The 9,085-nt window shown below is 46.5% G+C and overlaps 1 protein-coding gene across 2 annotated transcripts in view; it reads right to left on the reverse strand.

The window, feature by feature from the left end:
• TAOK1 (TAO kinase 1) overlaps positions 1-8,829 on the reverse strand; it is a 51,652-nt gene extending 42,823 nt beyond the window's left edge. Inside the window, exon 1 of one of the 2 annotated variants that reach the window (XM_067472190.1) lies at positions 8,553-8,829. The gene's annotated coding sequence lies outside the window, so the exon portion shown is untranslated. The remainder of the gene's footprint in view (positions 1-8,552) is intronic. The other variant, XM_060756684.2, reaches the window with a different exon arrangement.
• Positions 8,830-9,085: the final 256 nt, after the last annotated feature.

Raw genomic sequence — 9,085 nt, forward strand, 5'->3', positions numbered from 1 at the left:
GTTGTTAGATTCCCACCGGAGCAGTACCTATTGATCTACTCACATTTACATGTTTTCAAACTGCTAGGTTGGCAGAAGCTGGGGCTAACAACAGGAGCTCACCTCATTCCCCGGATTCGAACCTGCAACAATTTGGTTAGCAAGTTCAGCAGCTCAGTGGTTTAACCCACTGCACTACGAGGGGCTCCAGCCCTTTATAAAGAAAGTATAATGTATGTATGTCCTCTCTATGCGTCAACTCTGAGACCATCATGCAATGGGTTAAAGGGTATCCTGTGAAGACTCGCTTCTCTCTCTCTCTCTCTCAGTATTTGACATGCTGCTTGTTTTCGGCCATGGACACCCCCTAATCCCCAGCCCACCCAAAACAAAGGAGCCTCTGTACGGCTCTGAGAAGGAAAAGACCATCCCATTCTCACATCCTGGTTTCCTGCCCTTCTCCCATTAGCAACAGGAACATCCTATTCACCACCACCACCCCATAAATAAGCCACGCCTCTATTTGATTTTAATCAGAGCTTCCTACAGAAGAGCCCCTCTTCCTCCCCTTAACATTTCCTGCTTCCCCCCCCCCCCCCCGGCCTTGTAATCCCTATTGATTTGTATCACTTCCTCCCCTACGGATCGCCCCCAAAACTGCCTCTGGAGCCTTGTTGTCTCCTCTGCCAAAATATGACACAGAAACACATAAATATATAGGACTAGCTGTACCCACCACGCATTGCGTGGCCAACCTTCCCTCCCTCTTTCCTTCTTTTTTTTTTCTTTCATTTTCTCCTTCCTTTTCTACCTCTTTCCTTCCTCCCCCCTTTTTCTTTTCCTTCCTTTTTTCTCTCCTTTCTGCCTTCTCTACCTCTTACCTTCCTTCGCTTTTTCTTCTATCCTTCCTTCCCTCTTTCCTTCCTGCCTTTTTTTCTTTCATTTTCTCCTTCCTTCTCTACCTCTTTCCTTCCCTCCCTCCTTTTTCTTTTCCTTCCTTTTTTCTCTCCTTTCTGCCTTCTCTACCTCTTACCTTCTTTCGTTTTCCTTCTATCCTTCCTTCCCTCTTTCTCTCCTTATTTCCCTCCTTCCTTCCCTCTTCTTTCATTTTCTCCTTCCTTCTCTACCTCTTTCCTTCCTTTCCTTTTTCTTTTCCTTCCTTTTTTCTCTCCTTTCTGCCTTCCCTACCTCTTTCCTTCCTTCGCTTTTTCCTTCTATCCTTCCTTCCCTCTTTCCCTCCTTATTTCCCTCCTTTTCTTTCATTTTCTCATTACTTCTCTACCTCTTTCCTTCCTTCCCTCCTTTTTCTTTTCCTTCCTTTTCTCTTTCCTTTCTGCCTTCTCTACCTCTTTCCTTCCTTCGCTTTTTCCTTCTATCCTTCCTTCCCTCATTCCTTCCCTCCCTCTTTCTCTCCTTCCTTCCCTCCCTCCCTCTTTCCTTCTTTCATTTTCTCCTTCCTTCTCTACCTCTTCCACTTTTCTTTTTCTTCCTTTTTTCTCTCCTTTCTGCCTTCTCTACCTCTTTCCTTCCTTCGCTTTTTCCTTCTATCCTTCCTTCCATCCCTTTCTCTCCTTCTTTTCCTCCTTCCTTCGGTTTTTTCTTTCCTTCTTGCCTTCCTTCTCTACCTCTTTCCTTCCTCCCCCTCTTTCTTTCCCTTTCCCTTACTCTCCTTTCTTCCTCCTATACCTCTTTTCTTCCTTCCTTTGCTCTTTGCTTTCATGCTTCCTTCTCTCTTTCCTTCTTTCTTTCCTTCTTTCTTTCTCCCTTTCCTTCCCTCCTTTTCTGTATAGTCATTTAGCTTTTGGTCATTTATCTTTTTGGGGTTTTTGAGTCCTTTCTGCTGTTTTTTTTTTTTTGAAGGCGGTTTATGAGTGATGGTCACTTGTTGGTCTGTTAGGGGTATAGTGTCCAAATTTCATGTCAATTCATCCAGTGGTTTTTGAGTTATGTTAATTCCACAAATGATCATTACATTTTTTATTTATATAGATAGAGAGATGACAGATGCAATCTTACAGACCCAGCTATGCATACAAATTGAGCATCCCTTATCTCAAAATCCAAAATACTGCAAAATCCAAAACTGTCAGAATGGCGACTGAGAGAGTGAGACCCTTTCTGACATTATTATTATATGACATTATTTAAAGGATTGCCTAAAGGGAATGGATACAAAGCACCTATGACACATACATTAGATACAGGTCCCAACTCCAAGATGTCTCATGTAGATGCGGGAAAAAATAATTCCAAAATCTGGTCCCAAACAGTTAGGATAAGCGAGACTCATCCTATATATATTTGTATCTAGATATATATGTATAGCAGCCTTGTATACTTTGTATTCCAGACTAAGTCAGATATAGCTTTCTATACACATCAAACTCTCAGTTAACACTATTAATAATATTATTATATACACTAATACCACTCATGGGGATTGGTTGATGCCACATAAATGCAGTTTCCGGTTGCTTGAGAGATACTACAGGTCTAATATGATGCCCCATACTATGCCGTACCATAAACTCTGTATTGACTCGATATTAATATGGAAACACAACAAATTCTCCTGTATTATAAAAACCCATTTTTTACAGTTGGTTTTGTTTTAACGTTTACTGGAAAGTATTCCCTTTTCAAGATTGTTTCCATTACTCGAGAGTTTTGGTTAATTGAGAGTCTAAAGCATATCTGTATTGATATAGAAATATGTCTGTTATGAATATATACAGGTACATCTAATTAGAAGTGTGGGTGTGCGTATAATAGACATATATGTTTAGATATAGAAAAATGCCTGTTAGGAATAGATACAGGTACATCTGAGTATGCGAGTATATATCTATAATAGACATCTATGTATAGACATAAGAACAGACACATCTCTAAGTTAACAGATATATATGTGTATAGAAATATATATATATATATATACACACACACACACACACACACACACTAGCCATCCCTTGCCACGCGTTGCTGTGGCCCACATGGGGGTTCTGTGTGGGAGGTGTGGTCCAATTCTATCGTTGGTGGGGTTCAGAATGTTCTGTGATCGTAGGTGAACTATAAATCCCAGCAACTACAACTCCCAAATGTCAAGATTCTATTTTCCCAAAACTCCAGCAGAGTTCACATTTGGGCATATTGAATATTCTTGTAGAGGTTGGTCCAGATCCATCATTGTTTGAGTCCACAGTGATCTCTGGATGTAGGTGAACTACAACTCCAAAACCAAAGAACACTGCCCACCAAACCCTTCCAGTATTTTTGTTGGTCATGGGAGAACTGTGTGCCAAGTTTGGTTCAATTCCATCATTGGTGGGGTTCAGAATGCTCTTTGGTTGTAGATGAACTATAAATCCCAGCAACTACAACTCCCAAATAACAAAATAATTTTTTTAGTGAAGGACATACATTGGGTTGTTAGGCGTCTTGTGTCCAAATTTGGTTTCAATTCATTCAGTGGTTTTTGAGTTCTGTTAATCCTACAAACGAACATATATATATATATATATATATATTCAATTATTATTTATTTACTATATTTGTATACTGCTTTTCTCCGCCCTCGGGCGACTCAAAGCGGTTAACAATACCAAAATTCAATGCTCAGAACAACATAAAACAGTTAAAAACAATTAAAACAGTAACACATTAAACAATCCGTTATACATCAATAAACATCTCAGTTTCATCATCCAATTGTTCCGTATTCCTATATTCTTTACACTGCCTATTCAAATGCCTGCTCGAACAACCAGGTCTTCGCTTTCCTCCGGAATGACAACAAGGAGGGGGCCGATCTAATATCTGTAGGAAGGGCGTTCCACAGTTGAGGGGCCACCACTGAGAAGGCCGTGTCTCTCATCCCAGCCAGACGTACTTGTGGCGCAGGTGGGACCAAGAGCAGGGCCTCCCCAGAGGACCTTAATGTCCTAGTGGGTTCATAGGAGGAGATGCATTCAGACAGAAACATATATCTTTTATGAATATATACAGGTACTTCCTTCCTGGCCCACCACGTCTATTCCAACTATATATATATATATATATGTTAACTTAGAGATGTATCTGTCCTTATGTCTACACATAGATTATATTACAGACATATACACGCATACTCAGATGTACCTGTATCTATTCATAACAGGTATTTTACTATATCTAGACATATATGTGTAATATACACACACACACCCGTAACCTTCCAACTCTATAATTCTATGATTCTATATTAAAGTGGAGGCTGGATTGCCATCTGTCAGGATAGAAATTGGATTGTGTCATCCTGCCTAGCAGAAGGGGGTTGGACTGGATGGCCCTTGGGGTTCCCTCCATGTGATTCTAAGATCTACAGGGAGCGTACTACTCCTTTGTTGGCTGCCCATCAGCTTCCGAGCACAAGTGCTGGTTTTAACCTTTAAAGCCCTAAACAGTCCTGGACCAGATTACCTGTCCAAACGTATCTCCTGTTACGAAGCTTAAGATCGTCAGGAGAGGCCCTGCTCTCGATCCCACCGCTCTCGCAAATGCGGTTGGTGGGAACGAGAGACAGGGCCTTCTCAGCAGTGGCCCCCCATCTGTGGAACTCCCTCCCTAAGGACATCAGGCTGGCCACCTCCCTCCTGTCCTTGAAGACTTGTTTTTGGGACCAGGCATTCAATTAGTGGAAAGAAAATTTAGGACACCTGCAAAGTTAGATTTGCCCTGACTTGGTTTTGGTTTTAACTGGCATGTCGAATATATTTTTTAATGAACGTGTATAATGTGTTTTAATTATCTTTACTGTTTTAACTGTAATCTTTGTTGTTTATATCCTGATAGCATCACATGATGTGTGTGTGAGGTCGCCCAGAGTCCCCCCTTGGGGGGAGAAGGGCGGGGTAAATAAATAAATAAATATGACAAGCTGGAAGGCCATCTCTCAGGAGAGTTTTGATTGTTTCTTCCTGCCTGGCCCACCAGGTCTCTTCCAACTCTAGGATTCTATGATTCTATCTAAAAGTGGAGGCTGGGTTGCCATCTGTCAGGATAGAAATCGGATTGTGTCATCCTGCCTAGCAGGAGGAGGCTGGACTGGATGGCCCTTGGGGGTCTCTTCTGGCTCTAGGAATCTAGAACAGAGGCTCTCTATCGGGAGTGCTTTGATTGTGGACTGGATGGCCCTTGGGGGTCTCTTCTGGCTCTAGGATTCTAGAACAGAGACTCTCAGATAATAAAATTTATTATTATTATTATTATTATTATTATTGTGCCTCCCTGCCTGGCAGGGGGTTGGACTGGATGGCCCTAATGGGGTCCCTTCCAACTCTAGGATTCTAGAACAGAGGCTGTCTGTCGGGAGTTCTTTGATTGTTTAGCTTCACAACTATGTATATTTTTACTAGTTCCCTGCAGATAACTTGCTCCTATTTTTATCTCATTAGAGTCTTAGAATCATTTTTATCTTGTACATGTGGCCCGCCCATTGTTATTGTGATGATGTTGTTTATTGTTTATGCTCTGGTTTTATTCTGTTGTAACATGTTGTCCGGGCCTGGCCCCATGTAAGCCGCTCCGAGTCTCCTTGGGGAGATGGTGGCAGGGTAGAAATAAAGTTTATTATTATTATTATTATTATTATTATTATTATTCCTTCCATCTCTGTGACTGTAAGATTCTATGAGAATCTGGAAGGCCATCAGTACAGAGGCTATCTATCAGGAGTGCTCTGATTGTGTCATCCTGCCTAGCAGGAGGAGGTTGGACTGGATGGCCCTTGGGGTCCCTTCCACCTCTGTGACTGTAAGATTCTATGACAAGCTGGAAGGCCATCTGTCGAGAGAGCTTTGATTGTTTCTTCCTGCCTGGCCCACCAGGTCTCTTCCAACTCTAGGATTCTAGAACAGAGGCTGTCTATTGGGAGTGCTTTGATTGTGCCTCCCTGCCTAGCAGGAGGAGGTTGGACTGGATGGCCCTTGGGGTTCCTTCCACCTCTGTGACTGTAAGATTCTATGACAAACTGGAAGGCCATCTGTCGGGAGAGCTCTAGGATTCTAGAGCAGAGGCTGTCGATCAGGAGTGCTTTGATTGTGGACTGGATGGCCCTTGGGGGTCTCTTCTAGCTCTAGGATTCTAGAGCAGAGGCTGTCTATCGGGAGTGCTGATGGCCCTTGGGGGTTCCTTCCATCTCTGTGATTCTAAGATTCTATGACAAGCTGGAAGGCCATCTGTCAGGAGAGCTTTGATTGTTTCTTCCTGCCTGGCCCACCAGGTCTCTTCCAGCTCTAGGATGCTATGATTCTATCTTAAAGTGGAGGCTGGATTGCCATTTGTCAGGATAGAAATCAGACTGTGCCTAGCAGGAGGGGGTTGGACTGGATGGCCCTTGGATGTCTCTTCCAGCTCTAGGATTCTAGAGCAGAGGCTCTCTATCGGAAGTGCTTTGTAGACTGGATGGCCCTTGGGGGTCTCTTTTGGTCTAGGAATCTAGAGCAGAGGCTGTCTATTGGGAGTGCTTTGATTGTGGACTGGATGGCTCTAGGATTCTAGAGCAGAGGCTCTCTATTGGGAGTGCTGATAGGCCTTAGGGTTCCTTCCATCTCTGTGATTCTAAGATTCTATGACAAGCTGGAAGGCCATCTGTTGGGAGGGCTTGGATTGTTTCATCCTGCTTGGCCCACCAGGTCTCTTCCAGCTCTAGGATTCTATGAGAACACCTGGAGGACCAAAGCCCTGGTCTCCATCTACCTGTGCCTGGACAGTTTAGCATTCAGCGTTCACCGTCTCATAGTCCATAGTTTCAATTCCACATTGTCAGTCCAGTTAATTCTTGTCGTCCATTGTCCTTATCTGCCAGGTTGCCCGAAGGCCTGGTCCCATAACCATGTTTTTAATTTCCTTCTAAAGGAGAGGAGGGATGTTGCTGATCTGATCTCCCCCGGGAGCGAATTCCACACGTGAGGGGCCACCACCGAGAAGGCCCTGCTCCTCGTCCCCACCAGCCTCACTTGTGATAGAGGTGGGGTCGAAAGCAGGGCCTCCCCAGATGATCTCAGATTCCGAGGTGGGACGTAGAGGGAGATGCGTTCAGACAGGTACGCCGGACCGGAGCCGTGTAGGGTTTTGTAGGTCAAAACCAGCACTGATGGAAGGCCATCTGCCGGGAGAGCTTTGATTGTTTCTTCCTGGCTGGCCCACCAGGTCTCTTCCAGCTCTATGATTCTATGATTCTATGTTAAAATGGAGGCTGGATTGCCATCTGTCGGGACAGAAATCGGATTGTGTCATCCTTCCTAACAGGAGGGGGTTGGACTGGATGGCCCTTGGGGGTCTCTTCCAACTCTAGGATTCTAGAGCAGAGGCTCTCTATCGGGAGTGCTTTGATTGTGGACTGGATGGCCCTTGGGGGTCTCTTCCAACTCTAGGATTCTAGAACAGAGGCTGTCTTGTCAAAGGCTTTCATGGCTGGAATCACTAGGTTCTTGTCGGGTTTTTTGGGCTATAGGGCCATGTTCTAGAGGCATTTCTCCTGACGTTTCGCCTGCATCTATGGCAAACATCCTCAGAGGTAGTGAAGTAGTGACCTCACTACCTCTGAGGATGCTTGCCATAGATGCAGGCAAAACGTCAGGAGAAAATGCCTCTAGAACATGGCCCTATAGCCCGAAAAAACCCACAAGAACCTAGAGGCTGTCTATTGGGAGTGCTTTGATTGTGCCTCCCTGCCTGGCAGGAGGGTTGGACTGGATGGCCCTTGGGGGCCTCTTCAGGCTCTAGGATTCTAGAGCAGAGGCTCTCTATCGGGAGTGCTAATAGGCCTTGGGGTTCCTTCCATCTCTGTGACTGTAAGATTCTATGACAAGCTGGAAGACCATCTGTCGGGAGAGCTTTGATTGTTTCTTCCTGGCTCGCCCACCAGGTCTCTTCCAACTCTAGGATTCTAGAGCAGAGGCTGTCGATCAGGAGTGCTTTGATTGTGGACTGGATGGCCTTAGGGGGTCTCTTCTGGCTTTAGGATTCTAGTACAGAGGCTGTCTATCGGAAGTGCTTTGATTGTGCCTCCCTGCATGGAAGGGAGTTGGACTGGATGGCCCTTGGGGGTCTCTTCCAGCTCTAGGATTCTAGTACAGAGGCTGTCGATCAGGAGTGCTTTGATTGTGCCTCCCTGCCTAGCAGGAGGAGGTCAGACTGGATGGCCCTTGGGGTTCCTTCCATCTCTGTGACTGTAAGATTCTATGACAAGCTGGAAGGCCATCTATCGGGAGAGCTTTGATTGTTTCTTCCTGCCTGGTCTCTTCCAGCTGTAGGATTCTATGAGAACACCTGGAGGCCCAAAGGTCTTATCTGCATGTACCTGTGTGTGTGGACAGGGATGCCTTCCTCCCTTGGGGAGAATGACAGGGGGCGTGGCTTCCTATAGGCCACGCCCCCGTGTTATTTTCCTGAGGGAGAGGAGGGCAGAGGCCCCTCCCACAGAGCGACCCCAAGGCCCCCTCCTCCCTATTATTATTGTTGTTGTTGTGAGTGGGAGGGGCTCCGAAGAGGCCCCGCCCCTCGCCTCAGCCCGCTTCTCAGTCACTCACCCTCAGGCTTCGGGCCTCCCTGCAGGCCTCATCCGCCTCCTCCTCCGCCGCCTCGGCTCCGATCCCCGCGCAGGCTTGCCTCCGAGGCGGAGGGAAAGGCCCTTCTCCGGCTCCGCCGCCTGCCTCCCTCGCCCCCCTTTCCCCCTCCGCCGCCTCCGGTGTCGCCTCAGCCCTCGCCGCCCTTCTCCTCCTCCTTCCTCCTCTTTTCTGCCTCTTCTCGCGAGAGTTGGGGGGCGGCCGGCCGCGAGATTTCCTCCCCTTCCCTCACATCGGGGCGGGGCCACACCACCTCCCCCTTCCACACCCTCGCGAGATTTGGCTCCACTCCCTTTCTTCTCGCGAGGCTTCGAGGCGCCCTTCGCCTTCGCTCTCTCGTGTCTTCTTCTTCCGCAAGGTCGTCCTGAGCTCACTTGGCCACGCCCCCTTTCCTGCGCATGCGCCGGAACGATTGGCTCTTCTAGGTGTCGCCTCTCCCGCGCATGCGCTCTCTGCACTAAAAAATGGACAGCACCGTCACTTGGCCGCGCCCCCTT

This window comes from Anolis sagrei, chromosome 11 (assembly GCF_037176765.1).
Source record: "Anolis sagrei isolate rAnoSag1 chromosome 11, rAnoSag1.mat, whole genome shotgun sequence".
NCBI classification, from domain to species: domain Eukaryota; kingdom Metazoa; phylum Chordata; class Lepidosauria; order Squamata; family Dactyloidae; genus Anolis; species Anolis sagrei.